Source organism: Triticum dicoccoides, chromosome 5A (assembly GCF_002162155.2).
Source record: "Triticum dicoccoides isolate Atlit2015 ecotype Zavitan chromosome 5A, WEW_v2.0, whole genome shotgun sequence".
Lineage (NCBI taxonomy): Eukaryota > Viridiplantae > Streptophyta > Magnoliopsida > Poales > Poaceae > Triticum > Triticum dicoccoides.
The window spans coordinates 539,247,285-539,275,213 of NC_041388.1; the positions used below are offsets into that span (position 1 = coordinate 539,247,285).

General features: G+C 41.5%; 1 pseudogene; it reads left to right on the forward strand.

Annotated features, from left to right (window-relative positions):
* Positions 1–686: 686 nt before the first annotated feature.
* On the forward strand, positions 687–27,844 carry LOC119299912 (annotated as a pseudogene).
* Positions 27,845–27,929: the final 85 nt, after the last annotated feature.

Genomic DNA, 27,929 nt, shown 5'->3' on the forward strand with positions numbered 1-27,929 from the left:
ATCCAGGGTGAGCAGCCAGGGGGCTTCTTTTGGCGATGGAGCTTGTTGGCATGGTGGTGCTTGTCTTCCAAGTGTTGGCAATGACATGGCCTCCTCTGCCGTCTAGTCTCCCCACAAGTTGATTATGTTCTCTACTCTGGTTACCTGATCGTGGATGAGGGCCCCAGGGACTCCAAGCAGTGCTCAATTCTTTCTTTCGTTGTGTGCTTGTTGTTTTCTGGGGCTTTGTTTGCTATCCTCGGCACCGTTGTCTTTGCATTTTCCTTGTTGTGTGATGCAGTGTCATGTTGTAATGCTCGGTTGCTGCTTTATCTATAAAACGGGGTTCAAGCCTTTTTCGATATTGCACACCACAAAATTGTAGTTGCATGGGTTCAACTAGGCAGAGCATCTTCAGTGAGGTACTGAATGCATGCTTCACTGTGCTCATCTGTTTGTGATGTGAAACACATCGCAGATGTTTATTCTTGAACAACAGTGTGCAATGTGGGACCACATCAGCAGCAAGCCGGTAGGGACGATTCCAGATCCCTTACGATGATGATCTTCAACTGTGTGTATAGTAGTGCCATTGATTGTCATACTTGCCGCTTTTATTAGCAAAAAACATTGTCATCCTATATATTACACCTAGCATGGAGTGTCGATCGATCGAGTAGCCAACGACCCTTGAAACTAAAGTAGCCATGGGTAGTCTTGGTAGCCCCTCGGTAGCCGCTCTACCAACAAGCGGCCTGCTACCCCCGATACGCACACCAAGATCAGCCCCAACCAAATGGACGACCGACGACGATTCCGCGGCGGCGGCGGCGGAGGAGGAGCCCGTGACCCCTACTGCAAGACTCTTGGAAGCTATATACATCGTGGTTATGATCGGCCTTGGCTCGCCCGTCAACCTACCTGTCTTCAGCGCCGGCATCGTCGCCCAACTTGCGCGTTACCCGCGCTTCCGCAGCATCCAAGTACACATACATACTCTTGCATTCAAGTGCTATTCTGTCACTAGCTCTTTTTTTTGAGAATACTGTCAGTAGCTTAATTTAACACGTGAGCATGCACGTCAGGTGACAGACGGGTGCAAGAGTCCGCGGTGGGCGCGCACGGAGGTGAACGTCGATGACCACATGATCGTCCCGACGCTGGACCCTGCCGCCGTGGAGGCTGATCCGGACCGGGCCGTGGAGGACTACGTGGCCTCGCTGCCCGCGCTCCCCATGGACCTTTCCCGCCCACTCTGGGAGTTCCACTTCCTAGACTTCCCGACCTCAGAGGCCACCTCCACTGTGGTGCTCCGCGTCCACCACTCCCTCGGTGATGGGATGTCGCTGATCACGCTCCTCCTGGCGTCCGCCCGCAGCGCCACCGACCCGACACGCTTGCCAGCCATGCCGGTGCAGCCGGCGCGCACGGGCGCCATCTACGAGCCGCAACACCGGCAGCCGCTGCCCGCGGGAGCCCTGGCGGCGTTCGTCGCATGCGTTTGGCCGTACCTCGTGCTTGCATGGAACACCTTGGTGGACGTCATCTTCTTTGCTGCGACGATTGTGTTTCTGAGAGACCCGAACACGCTCTTCAGACGCGCGGACAGTGAAATTACGTTGAACCCCCGCAGGCGCTTCGTGCACCGGAGCCTTAGCTTGGACGACGTCAAGTTCATCAAGAATGCCATGAACTGCGTAAGTATATACCACCTGACGTTTTTCGACACTGTGTATAGTGTTAAAAAAGTCATATATTATGGGACAGAGGGAGTATATGATAATATCACGTATAGCTATATATATCAGGAAGCTCATCTCTTTTGAGTCAGGTTAAACTAGTCGCTGAAGCGTCATTTTCTGTATTTTTATTTTCTTTCCACAGACTGTTAATGATGTGCTAGTCGGGGTCACTTCTGCTGCTCTATCACAATATTACTTTCGTAAGTCTGGTAAGAGATGTACATTCTGACAATTTGTTGTTTTTACTGTACATGTTTGTGCAACTTATCTTCAAATTATGTTAGGTTACCCTATACAAGGCCAACAGCTAGCCTACATGTAAGTTTGTTTATGGAAATATGCATGAAGTTTCAAATGCATGTCATTAGTTATTGATTTTTTTTTCATTTATATATCTCTGTCACCAAAATATTACTCCTCCTTCCTTATCTAATTAGATGACGTTTCAGACATCGGGACAATGTCCAACATGCAAATTTGGTCATAAAATACATACGATTATGTTAGTAAAAGAATATAAATCATGGTATCTATGAAAATATGACAAACTAATGATTTTACATATGTTCACATGATCAGGTGAAAAAACATTGTATATTACTAGTCACTCTTGGAGTAGCTAGTTTCGTTACTCATTTGCTGATGCATAATTAGTTTCCAAATGCAAGCTTGAGAATATATTATTAATTTGTAGTGCATCATAACTTTAATGTAATGTTTTCTTACAACTATGTGCAGACATATGTTAATATGATAGTATCGGGTAAAAGTAATGATGTGGCATGGGGAAATCAAATAGGCTACATCCTCCCATTTCAATTAGCGGTACACGATGATCCACTTGCATATGTTCGGAAGGCAAAGAAGACCCTGGATAGAAAAAAGAGCCCACTTGAAGTTATCTTCACGTGTAAGATTAGCGAGCTTTTTGTGAAAATGTTTGGCCTAAAGGTATTTCTTTTTCCCGTTTGTACTGATATGTTTTCCTAATATCAAACTCAGACAATTAAGCAACTCATTGTCTAGCAAACTAACACTTATTTTATTTAGTTATTATTCTCCATTTTATAATTGTTCAACTTGACAATCCAAGCAGGCAGGTGCTTTTATCATCGGTCGTATGCTCACAAATACAACTACTACGTTCTCGAACATGGTTGGACCAACAGAGCAAGTAGAGTTCTATGGACACCCATCTGTCTTCATTGCACCTACCATTTATGGTATTCCACAAGTAAGTCAGCCATGATCTTACATCGAAACCTTCAATCTTAAGCCACATTTGTACTTTTGTCAACCCAAATCATCCACCACATTGTCCACAATGCAAGGACATTGGTATTCGGCGCTTTCAAACATAAGTACTCTAGTACATATGAATTATAAAATAAGTCTGGGCAAGTTAATCCGGTTTACTAGAACAAAAAAAAACAAGAATCAGAACTCAAAACATCAAAAACCACATATGATTCCTTAGTTTATACTTCGTTGTACATTTATATCCAAAATGGTGGATGCACCTTGGAGGAACCACAATGTATACAATAAGAAGGAACAAATTTGAGTTAAAGAGTACTCAAAACAAGGTGTGTGCTCTCACCCCTCTCGCCAATAGAGATATGAAATAACAAGTTTAAGTAGGAGTAACTATGTAGTTGCATTTCCACTCTTTCTTGAGATTGTGAACTTTAACCCAAAACGCAACAAATGGTTAGATGCAACTCTATATACATCTCTCCGAATAGTTCATCACTAAGGGCTCCTGAATTAAGGAGATGACTTGACCTTGGGTAGGCATATACACACAAAAATTTAAGCCCGGATCCTTGAAACAATAAGAGAAAAATTGATTGCAAAAATATAAAAGAGACTGGAAATAAACCTAGAATACTCTAATCATCTGCAGCCTGATTTTGTATTTAATTACCATTTCTTTTTGCAGGCTTTAATTGTACACTATCAGAGTTACAATGGCACTATTAAGGTAATTCTGTCAGTCGATGAGGAAATAATTCTAAATTATACTCAACTTCTGGATGACTTTGTCGAGTCTTTCAGGCACATTAAGGATGCGGCTTCAAGGCTTTCAAAACATGTCAAGAAGGGATAATCAACATACAAATGCATTAGCATGCTTTCTGAAACTGCATAATGCAAGCAGTATACTCCCACATGTTTGATGTGTGTCTCATGACTCACGCGACAATAGTAATTAAAATCAGAAACTCTACAACCTGGGATGGAAGTCAAATCTGTTAAGTTCACTATTATTGTTGCATAATGATGTATTGCATTTGTATGAAGCACAATAATTATACCATAACTGTGTACAATGCACACTATTAGAAATTTGTTGATGAATGGAGGTCCTGAACCGTCACATATCACTCGAAAAAACTGGCACACAAGTGTATTTGTGACGGTTGTTGAGACTCGTTATGTATTCACTGTCATATTTTCAAAGTCGTGATGCACCTCCAAACCATCACATGTTTTGGTTGTTGACCATCAAAGATCTTCCCTAAGCCCATTTAGCCCTGACAAGGTCCTAGGACTATGTGCTGACATAAACCATCACTGATTTACGATGAGGTGGGCTCCATTGTGGCATTCAACGTGGCATCCCATCAGTACGGTCCATTTTTTAATCAAAATATCTGGGTCCATCCAATGCATTATTTATGGGGCCATGGGCGAATTTATTTATATATTATTTTCTATCCAAATATTTTTATTCTATCTACCTAGCTCTTTATTTACTAATCTATTGTATTGGTAATTACTATGGGCCTTGGCTTGCTCTACCCATCTATATTTTAGCCCATATTGTCCATTATTTCATTCACTAAGTAAAACAAATCATTAGTGTAACCATATAAAAAATACAACACACAACATAGAAGTTTTCCTCCATAAAATGAGAAGATACAACACTAATACATCACATAACAAGCTTACAAATCAACACATCACACATATAACATTTACATCATAAAAACATAAATAAGATTAGTCAAGGAAAGGTTCATATACAGTGGCCCACTCTCCCGCAAACCTGTGTAATCCCCTACTTAAACATGATGTTTGATGCTATAAATTATTGTCCAATGATTTATTTCATCGCTATTATATCCGAGTAGATTATTTTTGTCCTATGGATTAATTAGTGAATTACTATGATTGATTTGAGTTGCATGTGGTTATGTTGCTATCCTTTGGTGCCCATCATATGAGCGGCGTGTGGATCAAACCTTAGGGTTAGTAGTATGTTAATAGGACTATGCATAGGGCGACCAAAGTGTCAGATATTGCCGAGGTTGAGTGTAGAAATTGATGCATAATCATATGGAATTGAAGGGGGCCAGTATATTTTAATGCATGGTTGGGTTTACCTTAAGGAACAATGTTAGTATTTATGGATGCTTGCTAATGTTTCAATCATAGGTACATATGATTCAAAGTATGAATACTACGTTAGCAGAGGCCTCTCCCACCAATAAACTGCAATGATGATAATCTGTTTAGTAACTTAGCTAATTGCCTAGGGATAATTCCGCACATCCTACTATCACTTTTTCCCACTCGTTATCTTTAATTTATTATACTTTTACTCAAACAACACCTAACTTTTATATACAAGTTATTTATTACCTTGCAAAACTTCTTTTCGTTCTCGCAAAGTACTTATAGTTTTATTTCATAGGAAAAGCAAATGTTCGATGTACGTTAGGTTGTATCAGTGGAAGATAGGACCTAAGAGAATATTTATCTTACCTTTAGCTCCTTGTGGGTTTGACACTTCATATTTACCACCTCCATGAAGGAAATATGCCTTAGAGGCAATAATAAAGTTGTTATTTTATATTTCCTTATTCATGATAAAGGTTTATTATTCATGCTAGAATTGTATTGATCGGAAACCTTGATACATGTGTGAATACATAAACAAACACCGTGTCCCTAGTGTGCCTCTACTAGACTAACTCGTTGATCAAAGATGGTTAAGGTTTCTTGACCATGGACATCAGTTGTCATTTGATAACGGGATCGCATCATCAGGATAATGATGTGATGGACAAGACCCATCCGTTAGCTTAGAATTATGATTGTTCACTTTTATTGCTATTGCTTTCTTCATGTCAAATAAATATTCCTTAGACTATGAGATTATGCAACTCCCGAATACCGGAGGAATGCCTTGTGTGCTATCAAACGTCACAATGTAACTGGGTGATTATAAAGATGCTCTACGGATATCTCTGAAGGTGTTTGTTGAGTTGGCATAGATCGAGATTATGATTTGTCACTCCGAGTATCGGAGAGGTGTCTCTGGGCCCTCTCGGTAATACACATCATAAGCTTGCAAGCAAACGACTAAGAAGTTGGTCACAAGGTGATGTATTACGAAACGAGTAAAGAGACTTGCCGGTAATGAGATTGAACTAGGTATGAAGATACTGATGATCGAATCTCGGGCAAGTAATATATCGATAGACAAAGGGAATAACGTATGTTGTCATAACGGTTCGACCGATAAAGATCTTCATAGAATATGTAGGAGCCAATATGAGCATCTAGGTTCCGCTATTGGTTATTGTTCGGGCAGGTGTATCGGTCATGTCTACATAGTTCTCGAACCCGTAGGGTCCGCACGCTTAACGTTTGATGACGATATAGTATTATATGAGTTATGCGATTTGGTGACCGAATGTTGTTCGGAGTTCCATATGATATCATAGACATGACGAGGAGTCTCGAAATGGTCGAGAGGTAAAGATTGATATATAGGATGATGATATTCGGACACCGAAAGTGTTCCGGAGGGTACCGGGTACATATCAGGTCACCGGAAGTGGTTCCGGGCACCCCCGGCAAAAGATATGGGCCTTATGGGCCAAGAGGGGAAACGCACCAGCCACCAGGGGCTGGTGCGCCCCCCATATTGGCCTAACCAAAGGGAGAAGGAAAGAGGGGAAGAAAAATGGAAGGGGGAATTCGGCCTCCCCCCTCCTCTTTCCTTCCCCCTCCGGCAAATATGGCAGGGGGGCGCCAGCCATGGGAAGACCCCAAGTAGGATTCGGCCTACATGGGCGCCTTCTGGCTGCCTCCTCTCTCCCTCCCACCTATATATATGTGAGGAGGGGGCTCCCTAACACACACCAGACAATTGCCTAGCCGTGTGCGGCGCCCCCTCCACCATTTACACCCCCGGTCATATTTTCATAGTGCTTAGGTGAAGCCCTGCGGACATCACTTCACCATCACCATCACCATGCCGTCGTGCTGATGGAACTCATCTACTACCTTGAAGTCTTGGTGTATCAAGAAGACGAGGTACACCACCGAGCTGAACGTGTGCAGAACGCGGAGGTGCCGTGCGTTCGGTACTTGATCAGTTGAAGCGCGAAGAAGTTCGATTACATCAGCCGTGTTGTGAAACGCTTCCGCTTATGGTCTACGAGGGTACATAGACACACTCTCCCCCTAATTGCTATGCATCTCCATGGATAGGTCATTGCGTGTGTGTAGAATATATATTTTTGTTTTCCATGCAACGATTCCCAACAGTGGCATCATGAGCAAGGTCTATGCGTAGATGATATGCACGAGTAGAACACAAAGAGTTGTGGGCGGTGATAGTCACACTGCTTACCACCAACGTCTTATTTTGATTCGGCAGTATTGTGGGATGAAGCATCCCGGACCAACCTTACATGTCCACGCACATGAGACCGGTTCCACCGACAGACATGCGGCTAGTTTTGCATAAAGGTGGCTGGCGGGCATCTGTTTCTCCTACTTTTGTTGAATCTAATTTGACTATGGCCGGTCCTTGAAGAAGGTTAAAACATCAAACTTGACGAAACACCGTTGTGGTTTTATGCGTAGGTAAGAACGGTTCTTGCTAGAAGCCCGTAGCAGCCACGTAAAACTTGCAACAACAAAGTAGAGGACGTCTAACTTGTTTTTGAAGGGCATGTTGTGATGTGATATGGTCAATACATGATGAGATAAACATTATTGAATGATATGATCATGTTTTGTAAGATATCTGATAACCGGCAGGAGCCTTATGGTTGTCACTTTATTGTATGAAATGCAAGCGCCATGTAATTGATTTATCACATGTGGCTACTTTATCACTATGCGTTAGCAATAGCTGTAGAAGCAATAGTTGGCGAGACGACCACGACGCTACGATGGAGATCAAGGTGTCGAGCCGGTGACGATGGAGATCATGACGATGCTTTGGAGATGAAGATCAAAAGCACAAGATGATGATAGCCATATCATGTCACATATTTTGATTGCATGTGATGTTTATCTTTTTATGCATCCTATTTTGCTTAGTACGGCGGTAGCATTATAAGATGACCCCTTCACTAAATTTTAAGGTAAAAGTGTTCTCCCTTAGTATGCACCGTTGCTACAGTTCGTCGTGTTGGGACACCACATGATGATCTATATGATAGACTCTACGTTCACATACAACGGGTGCAAGACAGTTTTGCACATGCGGAATACTTGGGTTAAACTTGACGAGCCTAGCATGTACAGACATGGCCTCGGAACACTGTAGACCAAAAGGTCGAACGTGAATCATATACTAGATATGATCAACATAGAGATGTTTGATACGTCTCCAATGTATCTATAATTTTTTATTGTTCCATACTGTTTTATTATCAATCTTGGATGTTTTATAATCATTTTATATCATTTTTTGGTACTAACCTATTGACATAGTGCCAAGTGCCAGTTGCTGTTTTTTCCATGTTTTTTACATCACAGAAAATCAATATCAAACGGAATCCAAATGCCACGAAACTTTAAGGAGATTTTTTATGGGCCAGAAGGAACACAACGGGCCCTGGCTACGCCTAGGGGGTGCCCCGAGGGAGGCACAACCCACCAGGGCACGCCCTGGTGGGTTGTGCCCACCTCTGGTGCCCCCCCGACCGTCTCCTTGCTCTGTAAATACCCCAATATTCCCAAAACCCTAGAGGAGTCGACGAAATATTCATCCAGCCGCCGCAGAATCTAGAACCACCAGAGCCAATCTAGACACCATCTCGGATGGGGTTCACCACCTACATTGGTGCCTCTCCGATGATGCGTGAGTAGTTCTTTGTAGACCTTCGGGTCCGTATTTAGTAGCTAGATGGCTTCATCTCTCTCTCTCTCTCTTGATTCTCAATACAATGGTCTCTTGGAGATCCATATGATGTAAATCTTTCGCGGTGTGTTTGTTGGGATCGATGAACTTTGAGTTTATGATCAAATCTATGTTTTTATACCCATGAGAGTATTTGAGTTTCTTTGATCTCTTTTATGCATGATCTCTTATAGCCTCATATTTATTCTCCGATATTTGGGTTTTGTTTGTCCAACTTGATCTATTTATCTTGCAATGGGAAGAGGTGCTTTGTAGTGGGTTCGATCTTACGGTGCTTGATCCCAATGACAGAAAGGGAACTGACACGTATGTATCATTGCCACTAAGGATAAAACAATGGGGTCTATCTCTACATAGATAGATCTTGTCTACATCATGTCATCATTCTTATTGCATTACTTCGTTTCCCCATGAACTTAATACACTAGATGCATGCTCGATAGCGCTCGATGTGTGGAGTAATAGTAGTAGATGTAGGCAGGAGTCAATCTACTAATCTTGGACGTGATGCCTATATAATGATCATTGCCTGGATATCGCCATGAGTATTTGAACTTCTAGCAATTGCCCAACAGTAGTTTGTTCACACACCGCTTTGCTATTTTTCTCGAGAGAAGCCACTAGCGAAACCTACGGCCCCCGGGTCTCTTTCTCATGTTATTTTCCTTTGCGATCTACTTTTATTTGTATTTATTTTCAGATCTATTAATACAAAAATCCAAAAGTACTTTGCTGCACTTTATTTTATTTGCGATCTATTTATCCAAGTACAACCTTTTTCCCGTCACGCACCAATTTCTGGCATCGTATCTGAAAGGGATTGACAACCCCTTTAACACGTGGGTTGCGAGGAATTGTTATCTGTGTGCAGGGGCTATTTATGTTGTGTTGCTTGGTTCTCCTACTGGTTCGATAACCTTGGTTTCATATCTGAGAGAAATACCTACCGCCGTTGTGCTGCATCATCCCTTCCTCTTTGGGGAAATACCGACGTAGCTTCAAGCGACATCAAAAGAAATTTCTGGCGCCGTTGCCGAGGAGGATCTTCAACATATACCAGGTTCCTAATCACAAATCTCATCTCCTTGAAATTTACATTATTTGCCATTTGACTCTCGTTTTCCTCTCCCCCACTTCACAAAAATTTGTCGTTTTATTCGCCTCTCTTTTCTGTTTGTCGTTTTCTTGCCGTATCTATTCGTGTTTTTGCTTTCTAGTCATTATGGCTAGCGTGCCTACTCCTCCTTTGTCACCAGATTTTGAAGTGCTTTACTTCAATCAAAGACAAGGAGAAAATTTGAAAGATGCTTGGTATAGGCTTATGGAATCATATCGTATTTCCAATTTAAAGGGGGGATGCTAAGGGTTTTGCTTCGTAATTTTTACATAGGATTGGCTTTGCATCATAGAAAACTCCTAGACTTTGCCGCTAAAGGGAATTTTATTGAGCTTGATGCCAATGCTGCCTATGAAATATTAGAAGAAATTTTGGGGATTCCACCTCAAAAGAAGGTGTTTACTTTCACCCCAGAGGGAGTTCAAATGCTGGACAAACTTGGTGATTTTCATAAACACATGGTTGAATTGCAAAAATATAACGAACCCCTCAAACATCTCAATGGTAGTATCAATCGCATGAATACCTTGATTACTCTTTGCAACAAGCGATTGGATATTTTAGATCTAAAGATGGTTTCTTTTCCGGAAAATTTAGGGAAGCGTAAAGAGACTCCCAGGTTTGAGAAAACCCTTACTAAAGTTGCCAAACCTTCGGAAAACAAAACTTAGATCCTAGCTTTATGCCTTGCTAAGGGCGTAAAACTATAGCGCTTGTTGGGAGGCAACCCAATGAATAAAATTTATTTTTGTTTTTGCTTTCTGTTTTTGAGTGTTAGCACAATTATGCTACTGTTATTATTGTGTTTTTATGTTTTAAATAGTGTTCTTGCCAAGTAAAGCCTTCAGGATCTTCTTGGGTGATAGTTGTTTGATCTTGCTGAAAAAACAGAAACTTTTACGCTCACGAAAATAATTTTAGTTTTTTACAAGAGAGCGATAAAATACCCATTCCACTTGCATTAGATCAATATACAAATTTCTCAGGTCTTTCTAATTTTTCAGAATTTTTGGAGTTACAGAAGTATTCGAAATAGTTAGATTGCTACAGATTATTCTGTTTTGACAGATTCTGTTTTCTTTGTGTTGTGTGCTTATTTTGATGGCTCTATGGTTTTATTTGATGAGTTTTTGCCATAGAAAAGTTGGAATACAGTAGATATAATACAAGAAAAAAATATGAATTGGTTTGATACAACACTTATAGCAGTGATTTATTATTCTTATACTAACGGATCTCACGAAGGTTTTATTGAGTTTTGTGTGATTGAAGTTTTCAAGTTTTGGGTTTATCTTACGATGGATGAAGGAATAAAGGATAGAAGAGACTAAGCTTGGGGATGCCCCGGCATTCCAAGCTATCTTACAAAAATGAGCAACCAACTAAGCTTGGGGATGCCCCCGAGTGGCATCCCCTCTTTCTTCTAACGACCATCGGTATTTTACTCGAAACTATGTTTTTTTCGTCACATACTATGTGTTTTGCTTGGAGCGTCTTGTATGATATGAGTCTTTGCTTGTTTTATTTTGTGTTCTAAGTCTTGATCCCTTGCTGGACACACCTATTTGAGAGAGCCAAAATTATGCCATGACTTGTTAGAATTGCTCTCTTTGCTTCACTTAAATTTTTTATGAGCCATGGACTTGCTCTAGTGCTTCACTTATATCTTTTTGAGCACGGTGTGATTTAGTATTTTTTTGAAGAAATTCTCTCTTGCTTTACTTATATTTATTTGAGAGTTAGTAAAATTTTCAAGAAATTCTCTCTTGCTTCACTTAAATTAATTTGAGAGAAAGAATTATTATGCTCCTGATCTTCACTTATATTTGTTTGAGCTTGTCAAAAGCAACACATGAAAATTAGTCCCAAAGTGATAGATATCCAAGAAGGATATAATAAAAACTTTCATGAAGATCATTGGACAAAATAAACTTGATTCTTAGTAATAGTTTTGAGATACGATGATGTGATATGTGAGTTATGTTGATGAGTAATTATGATTTAGTAAGAATATTGGTGTTAAAGTTTGTGATTCCCTATGCAAGCACGAAAGTCAATAGTTATGCAATGAAATTATATCCTACTTATGGTGCATTGTTCGGTGTTAGTTATGCTTAATGCTCGCTTATGAGATTATTCATTTCTTGGTTGGTCGCTTCCCAATCTTTTGCTAGCCTTCATTTTGCACTAAGTATGATCACTACTTGTGCATCCAAAAACCTTTAACCCAGTTTTGCCACATGAGTCCACTATATCTACCTATATGCATTATTCTTTTGCCGTTCTAAGCAAATTTGCATGTACCATCTCTAATTTTCAAAAATAAACTTCTCTTTTGTGTGTTTGTTTCGCTCGCGGAGCGGTAAGGGGTGGCTAATATTTTCCATGCTAGATGTGTTATTCTCAAGATGAGTGTTTATTCACTTGTCATTGCACGAGAGTAAGGCAAATGTATTAGGGATGCCCATTCCCGAAATGCAAAAAAATGAATTTACTTTATGTTGTCAAATAATAAATTCCTTGGAAAATGTTGGTATGGAGGGCACCCGTGGATACGGTTAGCCATGGAAAGTGAAAGTATGGTGGAAAAAGGAATAAACTTTATTTTCTGCTTGGGAACCACCTATGATATATCTATGCATGGAGAGTACTGGGAACTCTAAGTCGTTTTCGTTGGTGGGATGGATACACCTCCCAAAATGTTTTTATCTCCAAGTTTTTCGCTTTGAGCTCTAGCACCTCTACAAATCACTAATTCTCTCTGCGAAGGGTCTTTCTTTTACTTTATGCAATTTTTATTTCTATATTTGAGTCTCCATATTCTCTTACAAAAGCACCAACTAGGAGGAAATATGATCGTACTTGAGTATTGGATGTAGCTAATATGCGAGTGTGTTTCATGAATGGATCAATGGTTGAGCATGATGGGCTAGAGATAGCTTATTTTAGCGTTGATATTTTGAAAGACATGGTTGCTTGTTCATATGATTGAGTATTTAAATTATCATGTCAAAACTAGACTATTGCTTTGAACAATATAAAATTCCAAATGTCCATGCTATAAAAAAAGAAATATGATATGACATGTTAGGCCGCATTTAACATCAAAAATTCTATTTTTATCACTTCCCTACTCGAGGACGAGTAGGAGTTAAGCTTGGGGATGCTGATACGTCTCCAACATATCTATAATCTTTAATTGTTCCATGCTCTTATATTATCAATCTTGGATGTTTTATAATCATTTAATAGTCATTTTATATCGTTTTTTCGTACTAACCTATTGACATAGTGCCAAGTGCGAGTTACTGTTTTTCCATGTTTTTTACATCGCAGAAAATCAATATCAAACGAAGTCCAAATGCAACGAAATTTTACGGAGAATTTTTATGGGACAGAAGGAAGACAACGGGCCCTGGCTGCGCCTAGGGGGTGCCCCGAGGGAGGCACAACCCACCAGGGCGCGCCAGGAGGCCCAGGCGTGCCCTGGTGGGTTGTGCCCACCTCGGGTGCCCCCCGGACCGCCTCTTTGCTCTATAAATACCCCAATATTCCCAAAACCCTAGGGGAGTCGACGAAATATTCATCCAGCCGCCGCAGAGTCCAGAACCACCAGATCCAATCTAGACACCATATCGGATGGGGTTCACCACCTCCATTGGTGCCTCTCTGATGATGCATGAGTAGTTCTTTGTAGACCTTCAGGTCCGTAGTTAGTAGCTAGATGGCTTCATCTCTCTCTCTTGATTCTCAATACAATGGTCCCTTGGAGATCCATATGATGTAAATCTTTTGCGGTGTGTTTGTTGGGATCGATGAACTTTGAGTTTATGATCAGATCTATGTTTTTATATCCATGAAAGTATTTGAGTTTCTTTGATCTCTTTTATGCATGATCTCTTATAGCCTCGTATTTCTTCTCTGATATTTGGATTTTGTTTGGCCAACTTGATCTATTTATCTTGCAATGGGCAGAGGTGCTTTGTAGTGGGTTCGATCTTACGGTGCTTGATCCCAGTGACAGAAAGGGAACCGACACGTATGTATCATTGCTACTAAGGATAAAATGGGGTCTATCTCTACATAGATAGATCTTGTCTACATCATGTCATCATTCTTATTGCATTACTCCATTTCTCCATGAACTTAATACACTAGATGCATGCTGGATAGCGGTCGATGTGTGGAGTAATAGTAGTAGATGTAGGCAGGAGTCGGTCTACTAATCTTGGACGTGATGCCTATATAATGATCATTTCCTTGATATCGTCATGAGTATTTGAAGTTTTATCAATTTCCCAACAGTAATTTGTTCACCCACCGATTTGCTATTTTTCTCGAGAAGCCACTAGTGAAACCTACAGCCCCCGAGTCTCTTTCTCATATTATTTGCCTTCGCGATCTACTTTTATCCATCACTATAAAACCAAAGATATTAAGTTTCCAGGTGTGGTTGAATTGACAACTCAGCTGCTAATACTTGAGAATATTCTTTGGCTCCCCTTGTGTTGAATCAATAAACTTGGGTTGAATACTCTACCCTCAAAAACTGTTGCGATCCCCTATACTTGTGGGTTATCAAGACTATTTTCTGGCGTCGTTGCCGGGGAGAATAGCTCTATTCTTTGAGTCACTTGGGATTTATATCTGCTGGTCACTATGAAGAGCTTGAAAGATCAAAGAACCAAGATTTTTTCCTCAACTATGAGGGGAGGTAAGGAACTGCCATCTAGCTCTGCATTTGATTCACCTTTTGTTTTGAGTAAACTTGCGACACCTACACCTGCTATTCATTCTGATATGTCGCACATTATTGATGATGCCACTTATGCTTTGCATGATACTTATGATGAAACTACTTCTATGCTGATAATACTGTGCCACTAGGTGAATTTCTCGATGAACAACTTGCTAGGGTTAGAGAGAATGAAATTATTGAAACTGATAATATTGATGAAAGTGATGATGACGATTCTCCCCCTAGATATGAATTGCCTGTTGTGCCTGAGGGTTATGTTATGGATGAAGAAACTGATAGAGACTTTCTTGCTTGCAATGATAGATCTGATCTTAAGAAATTATTAGCTAAGCTTAAAGAAAAGTCTTTGAATGCTAGAATGAAATATGACCCTGCTTTTGCTACTTCACCTATCTTTATTACTAATAAGGATTATGATTTCTCTGTCGATCCTGAGTTAATTACTTTGGTTGAATCTGATCCTTTTTATGGCTATGAATCTGAAACTGTTGTGGCACATCTTACTAAATTAAATGATATAGCCACCCTGTTCACTAATGATGAGAAAACTCACTATTATTATATCCTTAAGCTATTTCTGTTCTCATTAAAGGGTGATGCTAAAACATGGTTTAATTCTCTTGATTCTGGTTGTGTGCATAGTCCCCAAGATATGATTTATTACTTCTCTGCTAAATATTTCCCCGCTCATAAGAAACAAGCTGCCTTAAGGGAAATATATAATTTTGTGCAAATTGAAGAAGAGAGTCTCCCACAAGCTTGGGGGAGGCTTCTCCAATTACTTAATGCTTTGCCTGATCATCCTCTCAAGAAAAATGAAATACTTGATACCTTTTATAATGGACCAACCGATGCTTCCAGAGACTACCTGGATAGTTGTGTTGATTGTGTTTTCAGGGAAAGAACTGTTGATCAAGCTGAATTACTATTGAATAATATGTTGACTAATGAAAATAATTGGACACTTCCTAAACCAACTCCTAAACCAACTCCGAAGAAAAGGGGTATTCTATTTATCAGTCCTGAAGATATGCAAGAGGCAAAGAAATCTATGAAAGAAAAAGGTATTAAAGCTGAAGATGTTAAGAATTTACCACCTATTGAAGAAATACATGGTCTTGATAACCCGATGCAGGTAGTAAAGGTAAATTCTCTCTATAGATTTGATGAAGGTGATATTCCTCGTTATAAGTCTGCTAGCCAATGCTTAGATGAGTTTGATAATTTTATTGTTAAACAAGAAAACTTCAATGCTTATGTTGGTAGACAATTGAAACGCAATGCTGATATGCTTGAACACTTGAGTGATTATATGTCTAGAGTTAAAGGTGAACTTAAACTTATTAGTAAACATGCTTCTATGGTTACCACACAAGTAGAACAAGTACTTAAGGCTCAAAATGACTTGCTCAATGAATTAAATAATAAGAAAAATGATAATGCCGTTAGAGTTATGACTAGAGGTGGTAAAATGACTCGGGAACCTTTGTATCCTGAGGGCCACCCTAAGAGAATTGAGCAAGATTCTCAGAGAACTAATGTTGATGCACCTAGTCCTTCTAAGAGGAAGAAAAAGAAAAATGATAGAACTTTGCATGCTTCTAGTGAACCTGTTATTGACACACCTGAGAATCCCAATGATATTTCTATTTCTGATCCTGAAACACAATTTGGTAATGAACATGAACCTAGTGATAAGGTTAATGATGGTGTTCATGTTGATGCTCAACCTAGCAATAACAATGATGTAGAGATTGAACCTCCTGTTGATCTTGATAACCCACAATCAAAGAATCAACGTTATGATAAGAGAGACTTTGTTGCTAGGAAGCATGGTAAAGAAAGAGAACCATGGGTTCAGAAACCCATGCCCTTTCCTCCTAAACCATCCAAGAAAAAGGATGATGAGGATTTTGAGCGCTTTGCCAAAATGATTAGACCTATCTTTTTGCGTATGCATTTGACTAATATGTTTAAAATGAATCCTTATGCTAAGTACATGAAATATATTGTTACTAATAAAAGAAAGATACTGGAAGCTGAAATTTCCACCATGCTTGCTAATTACACTTTTAAGGGTGGAATACCAAAGAAACTTGGAGATCCAGGAGTACCAACTATACCATGCTCCATTAAAAGAAACTATGTTAAAATTGCTTTATGTGATCTTGGAGCCGGTGTTAGTGTTATGCCTCTCTCTTTATATGGTAGACTTGATTTGAATAAGTTGACACCTACTGAAATATCTTTGCAAATGGCGAATAAATCAACTGCTATACATGTCGGTATTTGTGAGGATGTGCCTATTGTGGTTGCAAACGTTACTATTTTAACGGACTTCATTATTCTTGATATTCCCGAGGACGATAGTATGTCGATTATCCTTGGAAGACCCTTCTTGAATACTGCAGGGGCTGTTATTGATTGCAATGAAGGCAATGTCACTTTTCATGTTAATGGTAATGAGCATATGATGTCTACTACACAACCTTCTTGTTGTAGACGTTGTTGGGCCTCCAAGTGCAGAGGTTTGTAGGACAGTAGCAAATTTCCCTCAAGTGGATGACCTAAGGTTTATCAGTCCTTAGGAGGCGTAGGATGAAGATGGTCTCTCTCAAGCAACCCTGCAACCAAATAATAAAGAGTCTCTTGTGTCTCCAACACACCTAATACAATGGTAAATTGTATAGGTGCACTAGTTCGGAGAAGAGATGGTGATACAAGTGCAACATGGATAGTAGATAATGGTTTTTGTAATATGAAAATATAAAAACAGCAAGGTAACTAATGATAAAAGTGAGCACAAACGGTATTGCAATGCTAGGAAACAAGGCCCAGGGTTCATACTTTCACTAGTGCAAGTTCTTCGGCAATAATAACATAATTGGATCACATAACTATCCCTCAACATGCAACAAAGAGTCACTCCAAAGTCACTAATAGCGTAGAACGAACGAAGAGATTATGGTAGGGTATGAAACCACCTCAAAGTTATTCTTTCCAATCAATCTGTTGGGCTATTCCTATAAGTGTCACAAACAACCCTAGAGTTCGTACTAGAATAACACCTTAAGACACAAATCAACCAAAACCCTAATGTCACCTAGATACTCCAATGTCACCTCAAGTATCCGTGGGTATGATTATACGATATGCATCAGACAATCTCAGATTCATCTATTCAACCAACACATAGAACCTCAAAGAGTGCCCCAAAGTTTCTACCGGAGAGTCAAGACGAAAACGTGCGCCAACCCCTATGCATAGGTTCATGGGCGGAACCCGCAAGTTGATCACCAAAACATACATCAAGTGAATCAATAGAATAACCCATTGTCACCACGGTTATCCCACGCAAGACATACATCAAGTGTTCTCAAATCCTTAAAGACTCAATCTGATAAGATAACTTCAAAGGGAAAACTCAATCCATTACAAGAGAGTAGAGGGGGAGAAACATCATAAGATCCAACTATAATAGCAAAGCTCGCGATACATCAAGACCGTACCACCTCAAGAACACGAGAGAGAGAAATCAAACACATAGCTACTGGTACATACCCTCAGCCCCGAGGGAGAACTACTCCCTCCTCGTCATGGAGAGCACCGGGATGATGAAGATGGCCACCAAAGAGGGATTGCCCCCTCCGGCAAGGTGCCAGAATGGGTCTAGATTGGTTTTCGATGGCTACGGAGGCTTTTGGCGGCGGAGCTCCCGATCTATTGTGTTCCCCAAAGTTTTTAGGGTATATGGGTATATATGGGAGGAAGAAGTACGTCGGTGGACCTCTGGGCTGTCCACGAGGCAGGGGGGCGCGCCTAGGGGGTGGGCGCGCCCCCCACCTTCGTGGGCAGCCCGGGACTCTCCTGGTCCAACTTCGATACTCCGTGGGCTTCTTCTGGTCCAAAAATAAGTTCCGTGAAGTTTCAGGTCAATTGGACTCCGTTTGATTTTCCTTTTCTGCGATACTCTAAAACAAGGAAAAAACAGAAACTGGCACTGGGCTCTGGGTTAATAGGTTAGTCCCAAAAATCATATAAAATAGCATATAAATGCATATAAAACATCCAAGGTTGATAATATAATAGCATGGAACAATCAAAAATTATAGATACGTTGGAGACGTATCAGCATACGGTACACTTTCCGGGGAAACAACCTCAAGTCCACAGTATCAATTCTATTGGAAAAATTTCAACGATCACTATTGGAGGTTTGAATTTCCTCTTCCTACTATCAAGAAGAAATATGATATTCTTAGTTGGGGACGTGCATATCCCCGTTGAGGTAACCTAGTGTTATTCGAAATTTCTCCGGTTTCATGCGATTCGGAATGAATTTGTTAACAAGACTTGATCAATCTTGTTAGTGGATTCCTTTTGATGAGCATGAGATGGATTAAGTTAGAAAGCACAACCTTCTGTATCCTCCTTTCACTTTATGTTATTTAGTTTAAACAAAGCAAAAATAGTATTTTCTGTCTGTTTTCTGAATTATCCTTGCAAGAAAAAATACCCTAAAAATAAAAGTTCTCCAAATGCCCTGAAAATGAAATATGATTTTTTCCAGAATATTTAAGAATTATTGGCACTAAGAACACACCAGGGGGATCCACCATGTGCCCACGAGAGTGGAGGGGGCGCCCTACCCCCTGGGCGCGCCCCTGCCTCATGGACCCCACGTGGGTCCCCTCCACTTATCTTTGCACCCACACACTTCGTCTTGCTCCAGAAAAAATCACCCACCAGCTCAAACCCGAGTTCTTGCTCATCTTGTTGCCATTTTCGATCTCCTTTCTCAAAGCTCCATTCACAAAACTGCTTTGGGGGGTTATTCTTCGGTATGTGACTCCTTCAATGGTCCAATTAGTTTTTGTTCTAGTGCTTTATTTATTGCAATTTTTTGCTACTTTGGTGACCCCTGTTCTTGAGCTTGCATGTCAAATTTATGTGGTCAAAAGTAGTTTTAATGCATGATATAGCCTCTAGACACTTGTAGGAGTAGTTTCTATCAATCTTGTTGAGTTTGGTTCACTTTTATTTTAAGTTACTAAAAACTTCAGAAATTTTCAGAAAAAATGAAGAGATTTTTGAGGGGCTCATCGAGCCGAAGCTCGAAGGATAAGCAAAGTGAAGAGAACAAGAAGCCCAAGTATAATCTCCCTCATACTGCGGAGGTTCGGCCGTGTGAATGGCCTTGTGATGAGTTCTTCAGAGAAGCTGGGATTTATGAAGATTTTTATTATTTGGCTGAGAATGCAGGCCTCACCGACTTCCTCCACGACCGGCGTGAACAGTATCTCTTACTCACCAATATTTTTGTGCAAAATTTTCATTTCTGTGGCACCCCGGCTCAAAGAAACCGGAACGCCCCGTATTCCAGCCCTGAGATCGAGGAGAAGTCTTCTGGAATACGGCACTGCTTAGCATAGAACAAACCAGCTCTTTATTGCAAGCTATCTTGGGTACAAGGGGATTACATCGGCACGGCGACACTACGCCTTCCATGTTTGTTCTATGTAAACAACAGAACAACTCGATGCAGCAGAATGACTAGTGGCAGCGGAATAACGACGGCGGTGATGAACTCCAATCCGCAGGGACTCTGGCTGGAATGCTTATCCTAGCGCGCAAATGATACATCTCCAATGTATCTATAATTTTTTATTGCTCCATGCTATATTATCTTGTGTTTTGGACATTATTGGTCTTTATTATCCAGTTTTATATTATTTTTGGGACTAACCTATTAAATGGAGGCCCAGCCCAGAATTGCTATTTTTTTTGCCTATTTTAGGTTTTCGAAGAAAAGGAATATCAAACGGAGTCCAAACAGAATGAAACCTTTGGGAACATGATTTTTGGAACGAACAAGATCCAGGAGACTTGGACCCTACGTCAAGCAACCAACAGGGAAGCCACGAGGTAGGGGGGCGTGCCTACCCCCCAGACGCGCCCTCCACCCTCATGGGCCCCCTGTTGCTCCATCTACGTACTCCTTCCTCCTATATATACCTACGTACCCCCAAACAATCAGATACGGAGCCAAAACCCTAATTCCATCGCCGTAACTTTTTGTATCCACGAGATCCCATCTTAGGGCTTGTTCCGAAGCTCCGCCGGAGGGGGCATCGATCACGGAGGGCTTCTACATCAACACCATAGCCATTCCGGTGAAGTATGAGTAGTTTACCTCAAACCTTCGGGTCCATAGTTATTAACTAGATGGCTTCTTCTCTCTTTTTGGATCTCAATACAAAGTTCCCCCCTCTCTTGTGGAGATCTATTCGATGTAATCTTCTTTTGCGGTGTGTTTGTTGAGGCTGATGAATTGTGGGTTTATGATCAAGTTTATCTATGAACAATGTTTGAATCTTCTCTGAATTCTTTTATGTATGATTGGTTATCTTTGCAAGTCTCTTTGAATTATCAGTTTGGTTTGGCCTACTAGATTGATCTCTCTTGCAATGGGAGAAGTGCTTAGCTTTGGGTTCAATCTTGCGGTGTCCTTTCCCAATGACAGTAGGGGCAGCAAGGCACGTATTGTATTGTTGCCATCGAGGATAAGAAGATGGGGTTTTTATCATATTGCATGAATTTATCCCTCTACATCATGTCATCTTGCTTAAGGCGTTACTCTGTTCTTATGAACTTAATACTCTAGATGCATGCTGGATAGAGGTCGATGTGTGGAGTAATAGTAGTAGATGCAGGCAGGAGTTGGTCTACTTGTCTTGGACGTGATGCCTATATACATGATCATACCTAGATATTCTCATAACTATGCTCAATTCTATCAATTGCTCAACAGTAATTTGTTCACCCACCGTAAAACACTTATGCTCTTGAGAGAAGCCACTAGTGAAACCTATGGCCCCCAGGTCTATCTTTATCATATTAATCTTCCAACACTTAGTTATTTTCTTTGCTTTTTTACTTTGCTTTTATTTTACTTTGCATCTTTATCATAAAAATACCAAAAATATTATCTTATCATAGTAAGTGACCATGTAGGGATGGGCAACCCCTTATCGCGTTGGTTGCGAGGATTTATTTTTTTGGTGCAGGTGCGAGGGACTCGCGCGTAACCTCCTACTGGATTGATACCTTGGTTCTCAAAAACTGAGGGAAATACTTACGCTACTTTGCTACATCACCCTTTCCTCTTCAAGGGAAAACCAATGCAGTGCTCAAGAGGTAGCAGCAAACAAGGAATCCACGGCAAACAAGCAATCATACCCGGCATGACCTGCAAACTGGCATGACATGCCAAGTCAGTACATTGAATGTACTTGCAAGATCACAGCAACCAAAGCAATCAAGACAAACAATAGCATGGCAATTACAGGTTAACCAGGTTTAACATGATACTATCAGATCAATCATAGCATGAACAAGATGATACAGCTAGAACCATATGAGCATGGCATAAACATATGAACATGATAACACTAGCATGCAACATGATGAAACTATCGTGCACCAACTTACTCTGCACGGGTTATCTCGTAACCATCACCTGCACAAACTTACCATCACGGACGTCACACGATCATCTTAGGATCCAATCAAGCTTGGTATTAACAATACCATAGTAATCATTCATGACCACAAGGAGCTTGACCTTTACCGTTGACTCTCGCATAACACCACAAGTATCCAACAAGCCGGTATTCACGATACCACATTGATCCTCTCACGATCATATAAATATCAACCAACTTCTTTCAACATCGAACCAGGGTTGTTATTAAGCAAATTATTATTATTATTATTATTATTATTATTATTATTATTATTATTATTATTATTATTATTATTATTATTATTGTTGACCCATAGTGTGACCGACATGAACTGGGCCCATATCCGCGGGCGCGACTATCGATAGATTTAACACACACACTCTGCAGAGGTTAGCACACTGTACCCACACCACGGAACCCTGGCCTCGCACTCCCATTCGGGTGGACCAAAGCGTTCCAACAAAACCGTCCTACTGCCATGACGCTCTCCGGCCACTCCGACCAACTCCCCTTTGGGCTAAGTCCTGGGTGTCCCCGTGCCTACCAAAGGCACCAACGGCCACCGTCGTGGCAAAATGGTCCCAAACGGGGACAAGGACCCATACTCAACAACGGGCACACAAGGCTATGCCGTCCTACCTGATCAGGGTAGCGCCCGTGCATAACCTTCCCTCGCGGGAGGCACCGGTGAGAGGCATGACAATAGACCCAGTTAGGACCCTCCATAGGGTAAGCGTGGTTGCACTGGTCAGATCGATATGGTGGCACCATGACTCAGCCAACAATTGTTCAAGTTCAATTTAATCCGGTTAAACTTGAATGCAATATGCTGAGCCATGATAAAATAACACGATGCAACTACAATGCATGAACATGATATCAAACATAAGCATGGAGGTGCAACATAATCAACGGGCATAACAACAACATTTAATCATTTATTCAGATGAGCATGGCATACTGACGAGCATGAATAACACAACTAGAACACTACTTGTCATGGAATTGTCACGGCAAATGTCCTAGTGAAAGGACTTAGTCGTGGAGCCATCGCAACTAGGAAGCTTAAAGGGGTTAATCGGGACAAAGGACACGAGAGGTTTATAATGGTTCGGCCCCTTGCGGTGAAGGTAAAGCCTAGTCCAGTTGTTGTGGTATTGCTAGGTTTTGATGACCAAGGAGCGAAATATGCTAGCTTGGCTCTCGATCTGTTGTTTCTTGTCCTAAGCCGCCGCCGGATCGTCCCCTTATATACACAGGTTGACGCCCTGCGGCCTACAGAGTCCCGGCCGACTCATACAACGTGTCCGGCTCGGTGACGTCTTTTACATGCCTTACTTTACAAGTCTTATCATACATGGCGGTTTATACTCATGGGCCTTAAGCCACCTCTGGGCTTCGGCCTACTACAACCTTATCATAAACCGTCACCTTGTATATTCTTCGGGCTTCCTTTAGTTAACCCTCCATTGCTATTGACCCGGCCCCTCCTGGGCGGGTCATACCTAGTAGTTATATCCCCAACATTAGGCCCCAGGTTGATTTGAACTTTGTTCTTGTCAATCTTCAATACTTAGAAAAAATCCATCTATTACTGTTTTGCGAAAGCCTTGTAACCCGCCATGATGCCATCTCCGAATTTTTCAGAAACCCGCCACCACGTCATCTTTGAACGGATCTTTATCTTTAACGCCTTCCCGAAAATCGAGGCGCCTGGGTAGCTGGATAACCATGTTTTGGTCTCCTCGTTTTTCGTGCCCACTTATCAGTCTTCTCCTTATAAATAGGCACGAATGGCCTTTCTTCATTCTCCCCCTTTTCCATCGTCTTCTTCCTCTCTTGCAACCCTTCTGTCGCTCGAGCTCCGCCACCGTCGCAGCGCTCATCGTCGTCCTCAAGCTCGGCCGCTGCATCACCCTAAGCTGTCCATAGAAACAACAACAACCCTCCGCAACAGATCCGCGTCCGTAAGTTCTTGCCTTCTCACACCTTTAGATCTGCATTAGGGTTTGCGAGTTCTTTCCGTGTTCTTCGCTGTTCATTATGGATTCCTTGCAGTTTCTCCACCGCACCCTCCTTTAATCTAAAAGAAGTATAAAACCTATGCGGTAGTTGTTTTGCATCCATTTCAGATGCTAGCAGATCCCTTTCTCCTGTACAAAAGGCCTCTTTAGAACTGACGAACTCCTCTGTGCTGGTTTTTAGGTCTAGATTTATTTCCCTTTTTTGAACCATCTTGATCCAAAATAATAGCAACTTGTGAAACTTGTTTATCTCAGCACTTAGCCAATTCTGACTCAGGCAACCATTGAATATCTTTAGTCATGGCGGCTTATGATTCCGGCTCATTTTTCCTTTATATATCATTAGCCCTTACTTAAGCCGCCATTACTCATCTGTACTATAATCATTAACCTGTAACTCCACCAATAATTTGAACCGGAAAATTACTTTCTTTTCAGCTTGCCCTTTTTTCATCATGCCATCAAAAGCGCCAACAGTCTGCAACTGGGTCCCTTCCACAATTACTGAGGATACCTTGAAAGAATTTGTCACCATTGGATTTTTGCCAGAGAAAAACATTATGTCTTATCGTACCCCTGACCCGGATGAAGCACGGCCTCAGCCAAAAGACGGTGAAGTTATCATTTTTACTGACCACATGAATCGGGGTTTTTCACCACCCGACTCAAAGTTCATCAGAGACGTTCTGCATTTTTTCAAACTTCACCCACAAGATCTTGGACCCAACTATATATATATATATATATATATATATATATATATATATATATATATATATATATCCAATATCTGCATATTTGAAGTTCTCTGTGAGGTATATCTTCAAGAAGAACCAACTGTGGAGCTCTTCAGAGAGTACTTTTGTTTGAACCACCAGAATGAGTGCACCAATGGCCCTAGCTTGGAACTTGGCGGAATCTCGATTCAGCGCCGACAGGGCGCTGTCTTTCCTTTAGTAGTCTTACTAAGCCATCCCAAAGATTGGAACCAAACTTGGTTCTATTGCCAAGACATATCACCATCTGATGAAAAACCACTGCCGGGTTATCGCGCGGAGCGTCTTGATTCTAAGTTTGTGCTCCCTGACAAGCTTACTGCTGCTGAATGCAAGAAGCTTATTCCATCTATCAAAAGGATTCAAGCCTTATTGGGAAACGGCTTAACTGGAGTTCATCTGATCCGTTGCTGAATCGCATGGCGGGTCATCCCTCTAAGCCGCCGATCCAAGTTGATGTATAAATATGGCGGAGGCCTAGATGATTCTCTGCGTCATAGCTCTATACAACTAACTGAAGAGGACATTGTTGCAATGTCAACCATCCTTGTGAACGGCAAATACGAGGACTGCAGTAAGGTTGGATTAAACCCCTTCTGCAAACTTAACCCGACACCAGAGGTGAACCCCCTTGACCTCCTTTTTTGTTTTCTTCAGTAGTTAAATACTTGCATGGCTTTTTAACCTGTTATTTGCATACAGGCCAAATCTGATTTCTGGAAGGCCAAGTATGATCATGAAGCTGCCAAGAAGGCTAGAGCCGCTGCCATAGCCACCAGGAGAATGACACGGAAGCCCAAGAAGAAGACTGCCTCTGACATTTTCCAGCTGGATGATGTTTCTGAGTCGGAGGTAGCCCTTGACTCCCTTGGCCAGTTTTTTAACAACCTTATTGACACTGATATTGCCAGGATGACACGGGGGCCAGCCAGGCCGTAGAAGAAGAGGTAACTATTTCCTCCGACTCAGCCCCTTTGCCAAGACAGAAACTTTGACTGGTAACCCAGAAAGTAAGGTTTTTGCACCCTTTGGCTTATTTGGACCCTCATTTTCTTTTGAAAAAGTAGCAACATGAGAGCCGCCTTTAGGCCTGGACTAATGACGACATTGAACCGCCCGCCGACTTACAAAAAACTCCTTGAAAACGCCAGGATGAGGTTTCTTTCACATTTGTCTTTTGCTTTTATCCATGAATCTATTTCCTTACTCTCTTAACTTTATTTTACCTTTGCAGGAGGTTTCTCGCTCTTCTGGCGACTCGTCACAAACTCAATTTCCGGCTTTCAAGACTGCCCCTGGGTAAGGAAAATCATCTTTCTTCTGCATCTTTAAAACTGTATCATTGTACTAACTGTCTCATAAAATCTTTCTTAGCGGTCAAGCAAAGTCCAAGAAAGCCAAGGTGACTAAACCGGCAGAAGACCCAAAAGATCCTGCACCTAAACAGGCAATACCAACTCCTCTTGATCAATCTGAAGCGCCAGAAGATCCGGCTGTCCACGTTCAATCGGACCCTCCTGAGCCGTCAGCTGATGAGACCATTCTTAATCCGGCTACCACTGAACCATCTAGCTCAGCTAACCCGCCGACGACTTCTGACAATGATGTCTTAATTACTGGTAGTCGATTCGTTGAGCCGGGCAACCCAACCGTACTGGCCCGACACTCTGCTAAGCAAGAGGCTTTAGACAGGCAGAAGGTGCGGTTTGATGTCTCTCATTACGCTCACCTGAAAGTTAGCAACGTGCTGTGTGGCTACCTCAGTCATGTGCATTCCAGCCGTGACTCGGAAATTGAGATGGTCAAGCAACTGCAGCTGAAGTATGAGGTACGTTCACCGGCTTGCACCATCTTATATATGCTCTGCCAGCCCCCAAGTCTCCGGATTATGATGAACCTGAATGATCCGTAGACTTGTGATATGGGTTGATGCTCTATCTTAGATTTTCCTTAAATCCAGCCTAAATTTCACCTGTAGTCCCCAAGGGCCGGCTCAATTTATCGCAAATGAGCCGGTACATAACTTCATAACTGTCTCGAATCAGTCGAAACAAATAGTGTGATCCGGCTCGACATGAAAACACTTTCTTAATATCATGCATTAGCCCCCAAGTGCCAACCATTGTTACTTGTAAAATACTTGGGACTTTAATCATAGAAGAGCCATTTCACATTAAAAAATTGCTTTGGCAGACATTAGCCCCCAAGTGCCGAGTGGTGTTGTGTTGCAAAGCACTTGGGACTTTAGTCATGATAACCTTTACATTTGAACATACATGTGCATGTTTGCAGACCGCCTTGACTGAATTGGGGTCTCAATTGACTGATGCAAAGACCCGGCTGGTGGATCAAGAGGCGGAGATAAAGAACGCTGACTCCAAACTCCAGTTGAGCCTTTCTGAAGCTGAAAAACTGAAGACCAGTTTTGATGCAGAGAAGAAATCCTGGGCCGACGAGAAAACCTTGGTATCCAGCATGCTGAGACAACGGAGGCGGCTCTCAAGGAGGTTACCACGGAGCTCACCGGCTTAAAAAACCGTGTGTCCCAGATGGTCTCCGCAATCTTTGGTGAGTTATTTGCCTTTAGTTACTTACACTCTATTTTTGCCAGAAGTATAAGCCGCCTTCTTAACCTTTTTAAAACACCCACAGGTCCCCGGAGCAACAATCTGAGCCAAAACAGTTTAATAAAACTCAAGGCAGTTTACACCCTAGTGGAGCAGCTGTACACTGGAGCACAATGAGCGCTTGCCATTATATCCCCAGCCAACCAAGGACCAAACCTCTTAACTAACATCTTGAAGAAACTGTCAATTCTACCCGCCAGAT